This window comes from Ciconia boyciana, chromosome 2 (genome assembly GCF_034638445.1).
Source record: "Ciconia boyciana chromosome 2, ASM3463844v1, whole genome shotgun sequence".
NCBI lineage: Eukaryota > Metazoa > Chordata > Aves > Ciconiiformes > Ciconiidae > Ciconia > Ciconia boyciana.
In genome coordinates, this window is record NC_132935.1 from 156668880 (window position 1) to 156689457 (window position 20578).

A 20578-nucleotide genomic window follows, 5' to 3' on the forward strand; every position below is an offset into this window, starting at 1 on the left:
GAAAGATGAGGACAAAGTTTTTAGCAGGACCTGTTGCAATAGGACAAGGGGTAATGGTTTTAAACCGAAAGACTAGATATAAGGAAGAAATTTTTTGCAATGAGGATGGTGAAACACTGGCACAGGTTGCCCAGAGAGGTGGTAGATGCCCCATCTCTGGAAACATTCAAGGTCAGGCTGGATGGGGCTCTGAGCAACCTGGTCTAGTTGAAGATGTCCCTGTTCTTGCAGGGGGGTTGGACTAGGTGACCTTTAAAGGTCCCTTCCAACCCAAACTATTCCATGATTCTATGAAATTCTCTAGCACTGGGGTAAGTGATTATGCGAGGTGCAGGTCAATGCCGAGTCAGGCCAGCTGACTGATTCTGATAAAATCTGTTTTCTGCCTCCCTTTCCACATCCCCCCTCATTATTTTTTTCTCAGATACCGGTGTTAAAATGACATCAGTATCCTAGTTTCATCCGGCAAAGATTAGGGGCAGAGAGACATTGAGAGGGCTGTTTGCAAAACTGTCAAGAACACGGAGCAGTCCAAGTGTAAAATCTATTCACCTTCACTTTATGCTGTTGATGGGTATAATAAGAAAATATTTTTCATTCATCCATCAAAAAAGTTAGAGCTATTGACACATATATATGCAGAATGCACGATGTGATTTGGCATAAATGCTTTAATCGCATGCATTTCAGATGTAACCTATTTGTAGCTCCACAACTGGGAGCGTAAGACATCTGTCTCAAGTGCAGGCTGATAATAAGCATCATGAATCTTCCCTCCAGATCCCGCCGCACTTCCCGGACGAGGGGCTTGATTTGGCCTAGGCTTTCATGCAAGGCTTTCACTGAAGGCAAAAGCAATTCCATGTGCAGAAGAACCCACTGCACCACACAAAGACAGCCACTTCTGGGGGGTGAAGCACTGCAACTTGAGCCAGAGCCTTGCTGTCAGGAGAATTGTCTTTTTCCTCCCCAAAAATACTTGAGCCAAGAAATGATAAACGAGCACAGAAAAATGTCATCATATCATGAATGTACAAAGAAAGACAGAGGACATGTTCTGTGAGACTGTAAAATTTGTGAGGCTTTATCATGCTTTTAAAGGAAAGAAAAAAGGCATCTGCTGCTCCAGCACACCGCAAAACACAACACGTAGAGAATGATAGAAATGCACAGAATAGTCTTTTGTGATGCGTGGAACAGGCAAAAAGTCAGCAAAATAAGAAACATTGCCTATTTGTAAATGAAAGATCATTTTATTTCCTTATAATTATACTCATAAAAATACTTTCTTTCCTGTTTCAACACTGACAGGGAGAAATAGCTTAAATCTAATATCATGGTTTTAACCAGATGAAAAACATCTTTGTTGTAATTGATTTTGCTGAATTTCACATGCACACACACATACACACACATACTTGTAATTGCAGAGGGATAAAAGAGGCAATTTTGCAGGGTCATTTGGGTAAACTAATTTTCTAAAATAAAATAACTTGTTTTTGTAAAAACTCAAACAGGAAAAATAAATGTTAATGGTGCCTAGAAATAAAATTTTGAATCTCAAATGCTTTCCAGAAATATTTGCAAAATTGTCAGAAATGCTCCGTGAGTCTGGTCAAATACTGATTAGTGGGAATTTTTTCATTGCTGCTACTGGAATTTGATCTGGCCATATTTACATAGATGACTCACATTTGAAGAGGGAGGAAAATGCTTTTTGTTTTCAAGATTGTCAGGGTTCGATCTTTTTTGTCTTAGCTTTACAGACATTTATGGAGAAGGATTTTTTGCTTGAAAACTGTGAATATAAAATTCAGTATATTTATACTTTTTGAATGAAGCCCGGTTGAAATAAGTGTTGCAAAGTAAAGTTCATATACAGTGAAAACCTCTAGCATTAATTACTCCTGACTGTTTGCGAGTACCCAAAATCCTGACATAAAAGCTGTAATTTCTATGCAAAGTAGATAGGATGATTGAGTTATAATTAAAATGGTAATTATACCCTTAATGCTCTGTATTTGACTTTTCAAAAAATGTTATGCTCCAAGAAAAGCTATTTAAAGATCAGAGAAAAATGTTTGAAAAATGAATGTATTCAAGACATTCTAGATCTTTTAAAATCCAGTTATTGATTTTTACATGCTTTCATGTGTAGTCTGAAACATTTTCTTCATTTATTTTGGTCGATGGAAATAATAAAAAATCATTGGAACGTGAAAAGCTTAAACGAACGCAATATTCTCCAAGTTGATATTTAACACGATAAATATTTGAAATGTTGGAGGGCAGGCAACAATATTCACTTGCTGACTAAAAGCCTGGCCTTCGTCCTCTTAACCAGGTGACGCCAGGGAAAGAGCCGGTGGGAATTCTGCAGCCCTACAGCTCCTCCTTCGCCGGTTCGAGACGTGTCACGCTGCTCCCCGCATGGGATAAATACGACATTTCCTTTGATCCCTCATTGACTCCTTAGAATTAAAATGAGAGCACCTAAAGCTATACATCAAATGTCAGGAGTGGCAGCCTACTGGAACCGTATCAATATTTGATGATGTATAGCTTGCTGGGAGGCATAGGAAACGCTGGCCATGGCAGCGGTGACACCCGGGATGCTTTGCATTCACCCAGCCGCGGTCATGCCCAGAGCTGCTGGAAAGGGTAGGAGAACCATGCCTACATGGTGGGATGTGCCTACAGATCTGAGAGGGGACTGTGCAGCAGAGCAGGGCCATTTCCCAACTACTGCCGAGCTTGTTTTATTCAGCGCATGTGCACTCACTTGCCTGTGCAATCAGTATGTCCAAACTGGCATTACAAGCATGTCTATTCACTTTGGAGTTGGTACAGTAGCCCCTTCTGCTGCTCAAGTAAGCACTCCTCTGAGCAAGGCAAATGAGGGCCAGAGTAAGCTAAAAGCATTTACAGTAAAATCAGTAAAGTTGTGCAGTCTTAGATGCTTGGGGTTTTTGTAGCATTACTCATCAAAAAAAGCCTTTGCCTCCATCCTTCTGTTTACTCCATGTATCCGTCACTTACCTTGGACTTCATGATTTTTCATGAGTTTTCATTCTTATTAATCTTGCAGATTTGGTTGGAAGTTTTTCCTTATGTTCCACAAAAAGCATGATAGGGAGGTTTTAGGTCAGAGTGCTGAAATTTTGTAATTTCTGTAAAATACACAGCAGTGATTTCCTAGATTCTGGCTAGCTTTCTCTACCATGAAAAGGGAAAAGAGCCAGGGACTTCACTGTTTCTGATCTATTTTCTGCTCTTATTCCACCCATGGGTGGTGGTAAGGAGCTCTGGGCAGGCTCTAAAATTGGGGTAAAGCTGAAAAGCCTCTGAAAGAAATGAGCTTAATTCCTGTTACATGCAGTCCCTCCCCATCCAGTACCAGATCCAAAGCCAGGACTTGCATTCATCTCGCTAGCTGATAGTCCTCCTACTAACCCACAATATTAGTCCATTTGCACAAAGTCTCCCAGCTGATGGCAGGGATGATCACATTTTCCAGTGTACGCACTAACATCCTTGGCTCAATGTGTGGCAGGTCTTGTCTCTGCCCAACGCTAGGCTGTACCACCCGGACCTGGCATTGTAGATCTTCCTTACTCATGCCCTTATGCCATGTACCTGTAACGCTCAGGATCACTCTCTTCTCTGAGGGGACTAGAAATGACAGCAGGCGAAAAAAGAAAAAAAAGCACATCTGAGTGTACAAGGGAAAGGAGTTATCGTGTGACAACAAGATAAACCTTAGTAAAGAGCATCTGAGAGTGATTCGGACGAAATAGTGAAAAGCCAAAGGGTAAATAAATGGTAAACAAGCAAGTAGCGTGTGAGAAAGAGTGGAGAAATCTGGGAGGAAAGGCAGGGGAGAAAGACTATTGGCTGTCATCTTCTCTTGCTTTTTTGCAAGAAACATTTGTAAAGCTTTTTGTCCGTTTCAGTATCCCATCCCTTTTTTCATACAGTGGTTTATAGTCTGTCTGCATTCCGTAATTGAGAGCTGCTGTTTGCAGTCCCCTGCAGTAAGTTCTGAGTGACTGATTTTTAGTCATTGAGATTTTTAGAAATAGTACTAGTTAGCAAAAGACATGCTCCGGGTATACATCAATGCCAGTTGGCCTGAAAAAATGTGTTGGTAGGCATCACTGATAGCCATTAGCTATTCCAAATTTCTACAGATGTAGCTGAAATTAAATGCACAAGCAAGTTTTTTAAAAGCTTTGCATAAAAAGTTGAACTCATGAAATAGCAGAAATGTTCCACTTTTAAAGACACAGGAAGTCCAAACCAAAACCCACTTAAGCAAAGGTAAATGTTTCTATGGATTTCTCCAAGGTTTGGCTCAGATTCTGAATTCTTTCCATATGTAACACAACTTACAGTCTGGAAGGGAGGCTTTGTGGGGGGAAAAGGAAAAGCAAAAACTTTTCTAAAATTATCAGTGATGGTGGATTTAGAAGTTGGTTTTTGAAGTGCTTTACCACTAAAAAGAGAGCATGTTGGATGGCAGTCTCAATGGACCTGCCACATGGAAATGAATGTAGCTCACCCTATTCTTACTAATTGAGCAGCTGTGGTTTCTTTGCCAAAACTGGCACGAACATGTGCCGGTCATTAATAATTATTTCTTTCTTCATTTTGTGCTAGTCCGTGCCTTTTGAGCTGGGTTTTCCATTTGAGGCTTTCTGAACTAAAATTCTCAAAGTAGATTGCCTTGTGCTCCCTTTAAGGGACTTTGCCAATCTCTTAAGAGATTTTTAGAAATGTTTGTGGTATGAATGCTCCTGGATCCTCGACCTTCCTGGGGAAGAACAAGACCACCAGCTAAGGGGGCTCCTTCTCCCATATTCTGCATTATGTAGAATACCTGTGAAGGTGGTGCAAGCTGCAAAAGCATTTCACTCTTGCCAGGTACTGAACCAGAACCAGAATCAGCCCTTGGTCTCCCTAAGCCCAAGTAGGCCATTTTCTCCTTAAAACAAGTAGTCTCTAATGGCACTGGTGTTGCTGGCTGTGATGGAGACTCATGCCCCAACACTGTTTCCTAGGGGCTGCCTCTGACCAGTGTTGTACAAGTCGATGTCTGCTGTATCCTTCTGGTGGGGCAGCTGTGGACCTCCCCGGAGAGCTCATGGCTGTTGATTTGCTACCAGCCAGTACACAAAGCAAGCAACTGCTGCTGGAGCCACGTGGTGGAAAGTGGTTGTCCTCCCTCCTGCAAGGTGCGACAGCCCACGCACCCCTCCGCCTTCCCGGCAGGGCAACTGAGAAGGCAAAATTAGTACCTTAGCCCATTTTTTTTAAATACAGGGTGACACAGATGGAAGGATGGCTTTGCGGTGTCATCTCCCATTGGTGTCGAACAACTGGTTTTATAGCTGAATTTCAGCTGCAAAGGAAATAAGTGTTCATTTGGTCTCTTTGATGTGGATGAGCTGTCCCATGTTGCTGATGTGCCAACACCGTGATGGCAATGCTTTGCTCTGCCACAGAGATTTACATACTGAGGCCGTGAGAGGTGATCCCTGGGGTGCTGCAGGCAGATAAATGCAGGTAGAGAAACTGAGGCACAGGGATTCGATAGCTGCTTCAAAAAAATGGTTACAACTTCTGACCAGGTCTGTCATGTCTAAACCAAAAAGTATTAGAGACTTACGTCCTTGGCATCACATAACATGAAAAGACAATCTTACGTCTAGTTTGGGCCTGCGATGAGACTGAGATCTTCAAAGGCCTTGAAAGACATCTTTGTACCTCTTTGATGAGAGTTTGTTCTGTGGTTTTTTTAGTTCTATCTGCACAAAAATATTAAGGACAAAATAAAAGTAATAAAGCCTGAGATGTTAAAGTTTGGATAGAGAAAAAAGGGGTAACACTACTACATCCCTGTTAAAGCCAGTGAGTGTTAGTCTTCCAACAGTTAAACCCTATACGTGCTAAAGAAACCATAAAATACATGACACATGGCATAGATTCTAGCAAAACAGTTGTTGAGATGTGTTGGAAATGTCAGCTAAAAAAAGCCTCCTTAACCACCTTAATATACATAAAATGGCAATCTACAATTTGGCATGACATATGCATATATATATATAAAGTATGTGACAAAATACAGCTGTACCACATCATTTTAGCCAGCAAGGGTAAGACTTTCTTATTCTGTTTGTTTTCCAGGTCACAGGGTCTGTGATAATTTCATTAGCTGCTGAAACATATTTTTACTGTGTTCCAAGGACAATGTTAAGTGCACAGGACTCCTGTTATTGGCAGTGAAAATTAATATCTAGGACATTTCAATAGGATCTGAACATTTCACTACAAAAGCATGGCAATATAATGAATGTAGAGCTAAATGGGATTTAGGAGAGGGGATTTTATTCCATTTTCTGGTGTAAGGAAATCACTTTATTCTGATCACTTACTACTGGTACCTATTCATTATTACTACTGCACTGAAATTGAAGGGATAGACAACCAATTTAATCTGCTGCTGAGAGCCCGTAGATCTGGGCTCCCCGTACGGTCAGGGGAGAGAAATAGTCTCTTATAGGAAGCAATGGCCAGAATATGGCCATCACTCAGGGGTCTTGCATGACTCTGTGGGCTGACCACTGGAAATGAGGGTAGCTACTGAAATGTTCACCTAGAAATAACCCCAAACACTCAAGAAAAGGTGAAGAGTGCTCAGTTTCCTAAATCCGCCTCTCCTAACACAGCCCCTCCTGTCGTAGCCAGCTGCCTGGGGACCACTGCACTGCTTTCCATGAGGGCACCCTGCCCCTAGGGACTAAAGCTTGTTATCCTCAACAGAGAGATGTTACAGCTTGACATGCTGTTTGGCTCAAAGTATGTTTTAGTATTACTAATCAAGGAGACAAAACTGTGTGATATAACATTGCGTCCTTTTACAACACAATCTGAATTGAACCATCTCTTGATTGCACATGGAAACAGAGGGCTGGGGTACCCCAGGACACAGAAAAAACAGACTAACATGCAGATTAGCTTTTAAGAGCATACTGGATTATAAGAAGAAGGAAGAAGAAATATAAGGAAGAAGGAATATAAAGAAGAAGAAATAAAGAAAGCCTGTGTTGGTTGTGGAGGACAGAGATGCTAAGGTACGATTGTGTTGCCCAGCCATCTATTACCCAGCCATTTGTCAAGATAGATATCTTGAGGCACAATGTGGAAGTGGCGAGAAACCATCAAACAGAAGAAAGTGGCTCTGTGGAGCTCAGGGATGGCTTGAAGGCGTACAGCTTCAGTGAAAGGATATTTTGGCACTTTGACACAAGAACCATAGAATCACGTTTCCCAGCTTGGTGACCTTGCAGAGCACTGTCTGCATCACAAAAAAGAAAATGTGCTCATTTTAGCTGTCACCGCTGTATGGGCAAAATATTGTTATTATTACTGCATTACTTCACAACTAACCAAATGTTAAAATGCAGTAGATCACCCCCCATTTCCCCACCAAGAGATATGATGGCTTTTCTTTCTCTCTATGCCCATCTCTTTTTCTTTTTTTTAATCAGTTTCATTTCTAACCAGACACAGAAGTTGTGTGAGTCAGACCAGCGGTGCTCAACCTTGGCAAGGGAACTCGAGGGTTTTAATGTTTTGTCAGTTGTAATCAATGAGAGCAAGTCTGATGCTTTTAAATTGCTGTCTGAGGTTTCCTTCCATTCACCCTGCAAAGCATGGGAGTTATACCTGCAGTGTATAACTCTGCAGGGAGGAAGGAACAAATGGCTGGCCAGGTCCAAGAGCGTGTTGTGTGCCCATGTTCACACACACACACGCACGTTTTCATACCCATGCTGCTCTGAAAAGAAAAAAAACAAACCCACAAATCACTGCTAGAGAAGACTGTGCCAACCTGCTACTCACCTGTGAAAATGAACTACCCAGATTAATTACCTGACAAAGGCTGGACCACAGCTGTCAGCTCAAAATGAGAGTAGTGTGTCAACGAGAAACAAAACCAGAGACATGCTGGAAGGGCTTTGTGTGTACCAACTTTCTTTTTTTATTTCCTTTTATTTTTTTTTTCTTTTCTTTTTTTTTTCTTTTTTTTTTTTCCCCCTCTCTTCTGAGAATTTCCCCACTGTTGCCATCACTCATTATTTGCCTTGCAGTCATACCGAGGCTCTCTGGTCCTGGAGCATACCCATGTTGGGATAAACCCTGCACAGCCGTGGAGCAAGAGCCCTGCCAACTGCAAGGCTACGCAATTATAGCAGAATCAGGAATACTAACGAGGTGTCTGCAATATTAACCACTGTCACCAGTATCGCACGGATGGTGGTTAAAATGACAGTAGCTGCATGAGCTTCATATTGGTTGGAGCTTTTTACTCTTCCTGATTCCCTTGGAGGATTCAGAAGTGGTACCAAGAGCGAGCAGCTTTTCTCCTGGTGTAGACCCGGCAGATGCCCTCCATGCTGGTGTTGCTGAGTGCAGGGTCCGGCTGCTATCAGGGCTTGGCACAGCCGCAGAACCAGTGCCGGCGTAGCAGAGCTGTTTTACCACTCGTTCTCCCATAGTGCCTAGGTCTAAAGCTAGGTGCTATGCAGAGTGGAGGGATGGGCAGGACAGTGCTAATCCCATGGTCAGCTTGGCCATAAATTGAAGTAAAACAGTACTTTGACCCCCACCTATATCAAAGGAGTCACACGCATGGCTTCACCAAAATGTTCCTGTTTTACAGATTGGAAAATGAGGCAGGGGCTGACAGCATGCCTGGCATCAGGCTGCAGGGGATCCAGGCACAGGGGCAGAAACTCAGCCCAAATCCCTGAGCCTTCACCCACCCCCTTCCCTGCCTGCCTGTCAGACTCGTAAATGCTTCTTTGTGCTAATTTCACCATAGTGAAAACAACACTACTAGATGCTGCAGTTTGAAGCCTGTGTACAGACTCGGGAAGGGTCCTGATCCCATAGTTGAAATATTTGCAATGCAGGCAAGGGCGACCTAGAGTCGGCAGTGAGTGCGTAAATCACTGCTCAGCCTGGGGCCGCCTGAACCGCTACCCCATCCGTTACACCTCCAGTTGTTTGCAAAGCCTTTCTCCACCCAGGGGGAATTTTCAGTCAGATGCATGTAGAAATTCTCAGATTAATTTGATTTTTGGGGGGAGGCAGGGGGATTTAAGTGAGGGGGGCTTTTTGTTTGTGTTTATTTCTCCCCTCCGAGCTGCCTTTCATTGTGCATTTACTAGTTCTGGAAGACAACACCCTGCTGACACTTAGAGAAGCATCAGTGAATAAAGTCTGTTGTACAGGCTGCAAAGCCATCTGGACTTTCCACTGAAAAGGTTGGACATGGTTTTAGGCAAGATTTTATCACATCTGAAAAAAAACTTCTGCACTCAGTACCTCTTCCAAGGTTGATGTCAGATATTTTTTTTCTTTTGTCGGTTGCAAAAAAAATTGACAAACAGTTGGAAGGCAGTAAGGATGGAGATATAAATCTCTAGAGGAAGCTTTGTCAAAGGTAGTGGAGTATAAACAAAAAATAAATTAGTTTTGGTGTTATCAGAAACTGGACAGACTTCGATTTGTATAATAGTTTGTCTGGGTTTCCAGACCACCTAGACAATGCTTCTGCGAGGCTAAGCACAGATTCACTCGACAGAAGAGGTGGGGGAAATGGTTAAACACGTAATCACAGGAGAAGGGATGAAGAAAGACAAGAAGACAAAGGTGCAATGGCAGACGGCCTTGAAATCCTTCACTTTTTTGCTTTTGTCATTTTCAGGAGTTCCTTGCTTTCCATATTAGTCAGCTCTTGAGTCCAAGAATTTTGTGTAGCCCTTGTGTGCTACAACTTCCCCCAGGTTTTGGCAGGACAGTTTTGTAGACTGAAAAGAGTAGCACAAGGCTTGTGTGCCAGCTTCTCCTTGCTGAGGAGCCCTGTGAGCAGAGCAGGAGAGAGAAACATGCTGGATGTAATTTACTGGAGTGCCCTTTAGGTTATGTGCATCTTAGCAAGGGAGCTAACATCCAGTGATTACCTTAAAAACAAAGATTGGTGACACAGTTTTGTATATTCTGAGAGCTGGGTATGAAGCTGGTTATTCCTCTTTTCTCTCTGGAATTGCTGTTTGAATTTTGGGAGATTCTTTCTTACCCTATGGCTGTACACAGAAGCCCAGACATGTGATGCCAGACACCTTAGAGATCTTTAGAGGTATCCTTCCAGAGCTATGGTGTACTGATAAAAGAAATTTATTCATATTTGTATTATGCCCTTTTTTTTTTTTTCTGTAAGGGAAGAATTGCACATTCTATTTCTTCTCTTTGACACTGATTTACATGAGCAAAATATTAAAGCTAATTGTCTCTCAATTTAATCATCAATTATATAGGAATATAGTTACCCATCTGACATGAATTTTTTAGGGTTTGGTCAATTTGTACGTAAACTGCTTGGAGATTTCTGTGTAAATAGTTAAATAAATAGAAATAATTGGTTTTGCATCTAGTTACTGGTTTTATCCATTTATTATTTGTCTTTTTTTTCCCCAAGAAGCTCTTCTTTTATTGCCCACAGTGAGTAAATCACTTACAGCAACTCTCTGATGATGAGGAAGTTCTCTTAAAGATTTTATTTGCAGTAAGAAATCTGAGCTGTAAGTGAAAGCTGTAACATCCCACTCATCCACAGGTAGATCTTTTCCAGCCCTCTCACAGGTATGGTCCCAAGGGAAGATCATCCCATGGAGGGCAGCCCACACAGTGCCCCACTCCGCAGTCTCCTGGTCTCACGCTCAGTCCTTCCCTGGGCTCTTGCCTAAAGACAAGCCTGCTGAGGCAATGGGTTTTGCCCAAAAGTGTTGTCACAGGGTTTAAAAAGGCCATTCCCTGGTTCAAGGAGGACACTTGTTTAGGAATTTCTTGACTGGAGATGGAGGGGAGGATGATGGGGAAGCGATATTTGGTTTTTAGAGCATGGGCTAAAAGTAATGCTGAATTTTTAGCTTCAGATACAGGTTCTCAGCAGATATAAAACAGTAAAACTCTTTCTTAATTTCAGCAATGTTGTATTAATTACTTGTGTTTGTCCAGTAAGGGACAATAAGTCAGGAAGGGACTGGTTTTAGCCCTGGCTGCAGGCACACACCCGTCCCAAATGGCTCTGTTGGGTGCCTGAGTGGCAATCGGGATTCAGCAGAAACCACGGTTCTGCCTCTCCTGGCACAAAGCCACCACAGATGATGAGAATTGTCCCTGCTAATTACACATTTGAGGAGAAGCCCAGAGAAGGGTGAGGTAACATGAAATGTAGATTGCCTTACCACCCCTCCCAGCTAAGGGAAAGGTTGTTAGCAAGGTTACAGCCGGATTTCGAGAATCATTACAGCAAATGACAGCAAGATCTTTAACAACAAGAAACGAAAAATTCCAATGTCTGTATAGTAATTGCCACGCAGTGTATTATATGCCTTGCACTGCAGTGATTCAGAAAGTTGAATCGTGCAGTGCCTTGCTGGGATCAGCAGTTCAGAATAGATTAAATTTGTTTTGGACACTGCCTGCACCCTGCCTTATCTAACAAAGCATATGTGTGATGGGGAAGGCTCTTAATAGCGCAGCCCCTTAATGAGAACCATAAACACACAGGCGTAGATTTTCAAAGTGATGCTCAAGGGATTTGAGCAAGCACTGTTCTCTCCCTGCTTTGAACATTTACCCAAGAGCTGCTAACTGGTTAGGCTTTGGGAAGAGAGTGGACCTCGAACAGCCAAGAGTATTGTACGTGACGAGGGTTTTGCCACTGTTAGTTTCCAAATAATATTTGTTTTAATGCACCTAAGAAAGATAAAGCGAGGAAACAGAAAACTGAAAGGACATTTCTCAGATAAAGCATTGATTTTATTAAAGAGAGACAGCTCATACTATGAATCTAAAACCTGGTTTTTTATAGAGAGTATAAAAGCCTTTTTACAGAGTTAGCCATTCCTAGGCACTGGTGGCTTTATAGAGCTTTTATCTAGTTAAAGAAAACCCATTCGTGCTAATCTAATATCTGTAGTGTACAACAGCTTGACACCTGAGGCTTGTCCTAAAGCAGGCACAAGGCTGCAAAGCGAACACTACTTCATTGTTTTGAATTATTCAGCACTTGCAGCCAACCTTATGTGTGCCTCTGTAGGAAGAAGGCTTTTGGGTTAAGGATCAGTAAAAGAAAAGAAAAAAGGCAAACAAACAACCCCTCCTTTCTGGCATTTGTTAGCAGGTGCAGTATTGACTTCAGGAATGATTCTGCAAAATTGGTATGGACATTCTTCATTACCAGAGCGATAAATGCAGAGCTGTACTCAGAAGAAGCAAAGCTGGAAACTTAGCATGGCCTCCTTTAGGGAACAACTGTTCATGTCGGTGGAAAAGCTTGTTTCCTCTAAATTCATTGAAATGGTACTTATTGGTAGCATCTTTTTAGAGCAAGATGAATGCAGACAGCAATGAATCAACCTCAAATAGAGGGGCTCATCTGTTAGCATCCTAACATTAACACACTAATGTGAATTTAAAGATTCTGATTAAACCTACATACAGAATGTTTTCCTACTAAATAGAAAACCGTACTTTTTGGAGGAGCTGGGGCATTTGGATTTGACAGCATTTCCTTTTTCAATAGTATGCTTATTTTATGTGCTCCATTTTCTTTCAGTCACTCCAGGGGTTTCTGAAACAAATAAAAAGATACATTATATTAAGTTTGATTGATTCCCTGTAGTCAAGGGATATATTGAGAAAACAGACCAATTTTTTTCACTGAGCTCTTAGAATAAATTCCTGTTTGATCTTTGTATTTCCTACTGTTGCTACAAATTTCTTTTGAGATATTTAACATCAGTTAATCTCATTTACAGCATCACAGAGTAGTACCTATGTGCAAATTCAGAAGCTTTTTCATTGTAGCAGAACTCGCATCATAGCTATCAGTTTCTAAATTTGTCCGTCCCTCTCCAAATGCCCCAATAAAACTTGGTTTCCCCCCCCTTTTCAAACTTCATATTTGTGTGAAAAAATTCAACATTTTAAGAAAAAAATCTTTGAACAGTGGCACAGTACCTATTTCCCATTCATGACTGAAAATCTCACTGAAGAAATTTAAAACAAAGTTTACTGGGAGACTTTTGGGTTCCTTAGCAAAAAAGTTTCAGGCACAGAGAAGGACTTTTAGCTTGCATTTAGCCACTCAAGAAACATCAAAAGTGAGAAGGCTACTGCAGTCTTTAATCATTGCTGGAGCATATGCTGGATATATGAACAATTCATCAAAATCTGATAAAATGATTTTTAGCAGACCTCACATTCGTTAGAACAGGGTCGAATCTAACACACAAAGAAGTCATTGGGAAACCTCCTAGGCATAAAGGTACTGAGATTCACCAAAGACAGACCTTAACTAACTCTCCCATTCTACCTTTGTCTCCTCTTAATTTCTCCGTGAGTGCTGTATCCTCCCAACCCCAGGGCAAGGGGTGGCTATCATTTTCATTAAGCCATAGGTTTTACTGGGAAACCCAAAAAACAAATGGGTGGGAGAAGGAATTTTCTATTCTTGGAGCTTTTGGAGCATTTTGTCATTCTTTCATCTGCCACACGGGGACAATCTTCAAACTCTGCCTCATACAGCAGCCAGCACAGTGCTAATATTTAGTAAATGGTCACTAATGATATAAGCAATGGTGTGGAGGCAAATATGTTTTGTGGGGCAGAAATTAGCAGAGCAATCGGCCTCCAGCCAGGCTGAGGGGAGGAGAGAGAAATAGCCAGCAAATAATCGCTCTGAGGCTGGGAGTGCACAGTTTGGGTGAGCTGGCCAAGTCAGCCGAGGTCAGCCGAGCCACCGAGGAGCCTTCATGAATGCAGAGCAAATCTGGGACATTTGATGATTACAGAAATAAGGAATTCGTTGTGGTAGTTCAGCTTCATATGTAGCTAAAACATTTGTAATAGGACTATGAATAGATGGGGGGGTTGGTGAAAATGATTCTTTTGCCTGAATCAATAGGAGCAGTTGATCTTCCCCATCAATCTTGATAAGAAAACCGTGAGGATATTCAGTGTCAGAAGTGCGTTATTGGAGTTTTCATTAGAAGCTCAGTGTGGGAACCTGTACGCAGCTGCTGCCTGTGTGGCATGCGCCCAGTCCCCTCTGAGAAGCATGAGTGAGAAGACCTCTCTGAATCAGGATGTACACAGGATATATGAACATGGTCAGCTGAAATGAAAACATATAGCCAGACAAAATAAAACCACGTCCATCTAAGATAAAACAAAGCCCATATACGCTGGCCCTGAGGGATAAGCCAAAACCAGACAAAATGATCAATACTGTAGGAGTTATGATCAGAGAGAAATAATTACTGCACATCCAAGGAAAGAACCACAATGAATTTGCTGGCAGTGCTTTGTTCTTTGAGTAATACTCTGTAAATGCCTGTGCATGTTGAAGGAAGGCTGAGTTATGAGAGGCTGTGGACTGCAGCCTCCGGTCTGGCTGCAGAAGTCCTTACATGACCCGTCTTGGAGAGTGTCACAACCATCAGTGCCATTTGCCTCACAGTTCCCTTGAGAGGTGGGTAAAAATCATCCCCTTTTACCTCTGGAGAAGTGGGACTCATGGCAAAGCAAGAGGTTTGCACCAAGGCTGCCAGGAAGCAGGGCAAGGAATGAACCCAGCCTGCAACCAGCTGCCTGTGACCTGCTGCCCTCCTTCCTTCCACAGGTCAGCCCTGCCTGTCCTTGTTCCTCTAGGTTCCTCTACGTCCTCGTTCAGCTCTTTCCACTGTGCTGGGGGAGCTCCTGGCATTAAATTGATGCTAGAAGACTGATGGTGGAGGGCAGCCCACAACCCTCAGCTATTTCTCTTCTCAAGGTTGCCTCTTGAAGATGATGTAGTGCCTGGGAAGAGCCTGACTAATTCATTGGCTCGAGGGTACAATCACTTAGCGATGAATCTCCAACTAGCTACAGCAAACTTATTTACAAGCCTGGGAAAAAGTGTGTTGTGTAGCAATTTGCTACACACCCTGACCAGGAGCAGTGGTTCAGGATTGATATTCTGTGTGCTGTGTTTTCCTCCCCTCCCATTTAGGCAGCGAGAGCTCTCTGCAGGAAAAAATACAAACTCCCACTATCAGTGAGTGCGTGTTTCCCCCTCAGCCAGTAAAAAGATCTAGGTGTGCATCTCCTTTTATCTGTGAAGAGAGTTGTGAACTTAATTCGACCTGATCCCCATTCATCGTGTTCAACATTTACCCCCCAAATGTCAGTGATTTTCTGGAAAATAAAGTACTTGGGAGACAGGAGAAACAGAGCCCTTGGTGATATCTGTATAGCAGAATATTTCTTCCCATCCATATGCAAATCTAACCTTTTTGATATTTCAACCCTATAAACCCTAAGACAGGATTTCAATAGAAAATGTTTACTAAAGGCTTTCTCCTTTATAATCTATTGATTTTAATATCCTTACTACTCCTGTTGAATGTCAGTTTTACCCTGAAGACTCCCATTGCAAACTTGAACACATTTAATTATTTATACCATTTGAAATATTAGTGCCAAGAAATGATTAAAAGTTTTTGGTTCTGTAATAGTATGATCTAAAGTTTGATTTTCCTTTGTGAATAATACAAGTAATTTGATATGGTAATCAAAGACAAATGAATACTTCAGACAACATGGTGCAGCTTTAATAGTAATGACATCTGTTTTTCATTTTTCCAGCCTCCTTGTATATGTTAAAATATAGCTCATTGAGTACTGCAGGATCTCACAGTCTTTTTTCACGGTGAACAGTTTAGCATTATGTTTTCTTTCTTCTGCCAGGCACCTGAACGAGTAACTGTTGCTTCCACCAGTGACAGTAGGCATTTAGGCAATGTGCATGGTTTGAGTGCAACCAAGAGAAGATTTGCCCCTCGGTGTGGGTCTAGCAGTCTTGTTTGCCTTACTCATATCACTCACTGTATTAGCAAGACCAAGGAAAGTTTTGATGTCAAAGAAATTGTCTCTGAGACAAATATTGTTTGTACAGAACAATCTATGTGAGGACCTATGAAAGGTAAAATTTTGATAGCAAGCAAACCAAAGCAGGGGACTTGTAAGAAACTCAGCACCTGGAAGGTCAGTTCTTCCCCAGAGTCGTGTTTTTTCCTCCCAACATACACCCAAAGCTGGCATGGCTGAGCTCACCCTGGCTGGCCAGGGCATGGCCATGCTTGAACTCCCATCCTTGCCACTTGAGCCTTATCTGAAACATCTTAGAGTCAGGCATACTTCCACTGGCTTCAGTGGCGTTTTGTATCAGACCCCCGTTTTCCAAGGGGATTAAACCCCTAAGCATAAGGCCCTCCTAGGTCCAGCACTCAAGCATCGTTTAAGCGTTTTTTCTCCTGTGTGCCTTGGTAAAAATTTTCAGAGTTCTGACTGTCAGTATCTTTTTATTTTCTTCTCCCTGTCCCCCTGCCCCAAGCTGCCACTTCTCTGCCGTTAGGTGACCAGTGCAATTGCATGCACCTCTACTAATTGCACTGAATTTCTCTTTCACAAGGAAAGTTTCTACTCTTTTTTTTTCCCCCATCTTCTGAAATTTTCCCTTTTTCTACTACCAACCTGATAGTTGTTCAGAAGCTGCCAAGATGTATTTGGCTCTTGTATTTACTCCAGATGGAGACTTTTATTTTCACTCATATCTGGCAGGAGGAACTGTGGTATCACCAAACATAACTTTTCTTTGAGATTAATTGTTTTGATAGTGGAGAATAACAAAAGAATGGTTCCGTTTGTGTGCAGTTTTTAAGTTATTTCTGATGGCAGATAACATAGTCTAGCCTCTATCCTAAAAGTTCAACCAGGCTCACAATAGCCATCAATAGTTGGATTTTTCTGGTTTATATCCCATCAGGAATGAGCATCTGGATATGTATCTTTTCATAGCCTAGGATTATTGTTTAAAGGTAAAGCAAGAAAATCTCTGGAATGAAATCTCTGGTTCTAAACTGAGCAGGGATGAATGTGCCAACTCTTATGTCCACCATATCTGTCCTGTGTGCATTAGATATGTTTGTAACCAGTTTTGGTTTCATACAAACACTGAGAACCAGTCTAAAGGCCCTAAGCAGGCAGAAATGCTGTCACTGATTTCATTGCACATGAGTGGGTCAAGCCAAATAGCTGCTCTGGTGCGTGTTAGAGGGGAAGGCAGTGTGCTACCCTTCTTGTAACATAAGGGTATAGGTCAGGAATCTAACACCGTATCCAGCTCTGCCACTGGGCCAGCTTTCAGGGCCAGGGTATTTAAGGCCCTGAGATTAATGCTGCACTACATGGATCAGTTCTCAGGGTATCAAATCTCTTACAGGGCTGAGCCGTGCATCTCTTGACTTCTTATTTTTCTCCATCTGCAAAAATAGACTGCTCCTTTTCCTCCTTTCCATTTTACTTTGGAATATCCATTTGGAAACTTAGGGCAATGTGATAGCCTGTAAATGACCTCTCAGATTAGACTCTCTGTTTCTGGTTGTTTTTCCTGCATCCTACATGTATTCGTGTATGTCACTCCTTTGCTTCTATTAATTTCACTGGCATCCTCTTAGGCAATGGATTCAAGGCGAAAAATATTCGCCTGACTTATTTTAGCTAAGAGGCTTCACATTTAATGGATTTGCTGTTCTTTAATGTCCCAGGTCACTCCTTGAGATCAGCGAATGCCGAATTCCTTATCGTCCCTAAATGTTATCTGAAGTCATGTCGTTATTTTGCCTTTAGTGAGTCTCTTTGCTCTCTGGCTTTGGAACCTACTGCCAAATGAAGTAAAGAAAGCTCTGACTGTGGGGATTTCTAAATCCAAAGTTAAAAGTTATTTGTTCTATTTAGCATTTTTAAAATGATTCTTTCAGGAATTGTATGTGCCTCTAAGCTAATTAACTCTTAATGAGCACAAAATGCCCTGGGATGCAGATTTGGAGGGTTAGCTAGAAATGCAGGCATGGATTGGACTGCAGTACTGCAGGAGATGAAACTTATGATTTGATTCTTTTTTTAAATGGTGGTGCAGATAGTTTTACTGAGATACTCTTTTTTTCTTTCTTTCTTTCTAGTCTAAATAAAGCTGATCAGATTTTCAGTCCACCATATGGGGCCCAGTTATATCAGTCCTGCAAATACACTTTAGTTTTCCGTTATGGATGAAGTCACTCTTCAGTAGGGAAAACAAGTTTAGAAACAAACTTTCATATTATGAAAGACAGGCAGTGTTCCAGCGCTGAGCACTTAACCAGAGCATCAGGAAATCAGAACACCTGGCTGTGCCCGGCTCCGTGCTATTCCCATGGACCAGTCCCTCACCCTTTTAGTGCCTTCACTCATTCATCTGTAAAATGACTATAATTGCGTTTATATCACAAGGGTGCCTTGATGCTTGACAAATGAGAATTGACCCAAAATTCATCCTTCAGAAGCACTGTATGAGCAATACCTTGCTCACATGGTGGATGTGGACAATTAGATTAGAAGAGGTATAAATGCAGTCAAAGTGAAATTCCATTTAGGAACTGTCAAACTGTTCTTGATAATTTTTCTTAGTTTTCATCTACTTCTAGTGTAGAATTTTGCATGCGTCTCCCAGAAAGGGTTTATACGCCTCTTTCCTTCTTTTGCAACAAGCCAGCATATTTTATTCCATGTTATATTAAACTGTCTTTTTGGGCAAATGGTTTGTTCCCAGAGCAATACCTTGGAAAGCTGCATTTAGCAAAACAAAGAAAAAATATTGTGTCAAAGAAATCCTATCCTCTATGTATTTGAGCAAATTGCAATCACTTACAAGGATTGTACATGGAAAAAATATTCCAGGTTTTATGAAAAGGGGGTTGCCTAATTGTTGTTATGTTTTATTTAATTAGATTTTTTATATTTACTATAATAATGTTTACAAATTAAGCTGACTTTCTGCAACAAACTGTAGAAACATATGGTGTACAGCCTGCAGAGGCTCTCAGTGGCAGTAGTATTACTGGTAATATTTGTGAATTAAAATCTGCTTTCCTCTGAAAAATAGCTGTGTGTTCTCCCAGTTTAAAATACTGTGTTTTCACCAATATGTTTTCATCACCTTTAACAGTTTTGGGAGAAAAAGAATGGATATGATCTGCTTAAATACATTTCCTTATTTCTGCATGGCTGTGGATCTTTCAGGGTGAGGGAGGCTAAATATCAGACTCAGCCTCTCCTCCACGTGTGCCATGAACACACTTAAAGAAACCAGGTGAATTCAAGGGGGGCTGTTTTACCAGGACCTTCCCTCGGGTAGCTTAGCCCAACACCAGGAGAAAAACTGGACTTGCTGCTTGGTCGAGCCACTTTTCCTAACAAAGACGCGATCACTCAGGGCTAACCAGATTACAGGATGCCAGGAGGTCTCCTGTCAGCACCCCAGGGTAAGCTCCAGCCCCCAGGAACTGCTCCTGGAAGGATTTATAGGTACAGCTTGGTTTCCCACAAGAAATCATACAGCTCAAAAAAAAAAAAAAAAATCCTTTGGATCTTACTTTTTTTATGTTCAGACTTGCAAAGGACTTTAAGAACAACTCATGCTCACAAACAGCATTCTTCTGACTTATCTCTAATTTATGCTTCAAAGGCTCTGTGCCAAACAAAGTACAGAGATTAAGTAAGTGAAAAGATACTAAACATTGCAGCAGGAAAACAGTCCAAGTAGTGGTGTTCTCAGGAGCACCAGAGCTGGTTTAGGTTCATATTCATCCATACGCAGTCTGCAGAATTCACTTTTTAGACCTTCTACCCTGCTTGGCTTCAGTAACCGGCTCCCCAAGGCTCTCTCTGGTGACTGGGCTCGCTCAGACCTGACGGTTCAGACCACACAGTCTCTAGAGCCCAGTTCATGGGAAAATTTGACCGTTCAACAAAGCTGCCATGCTCAGGGGGAGACCTGGCAGAATGGTCCCTCAGCACTACTGCACACCAGTGAACTCGTGCAAGCAACATCTCTGGTAGGATGTGCAAGCAGAGGTTCCCCTTCCCTTCCTCCCAACGGCTATTGAGGTAGAAGCAAGACAGACCATGGTACTCCTCTGACAGCATTAAGCATAGCCCAGATTTCCGAGCTGATCGTTTTACCTCAATAGCTGTGAGTCATTAAAAACTCACCTGGAATGCAAAAATAGGTGGTCCTTACCTATAACCCAGGCCTCAGCTCAGCTCTCAGGCTTCAGTGGGCTATGGAAATTTTCAGTGGGCTCACGGAAATAAGTGGTTTGGTGGGACACACGTCCATCTCTTCAGCTCACTACAATGCTTCAAGGACCAACAAATTTCCTGTGAACTGATCCCAGACCAACATCTGGGAGGCTGAAAAAAAGTCAACCTTGAAATCTTCTCCCTTTACCACTAACCCTAGTCAATACGGGTGTCTAGCTTTAATTCAGTTAATTTGGCCATTTCTGAGGGTGATGTGGGTAGTCGGCAGGAGAGATACTCCTTTTATCTTTGCTCAGGTAGGTGGTGTCTAATTCTAAAAGGG

At 42.0% G+C, this 20578-nt stretch overlaps 1 protein-coding gene across 3 annotated transcripts in view; it reads left to right on the top strand.

Annotated features, from left to right (window-relative positions):
• Nucleotides 1-20578, top strand: part of ADARB2 (adenosine deaminase RNA specific B2 (inactive)) — a 324992-nt gene that overhangs the window by 236992 nt on the left and 67422 nt on the right. The window lies entirely within an intron of this gene.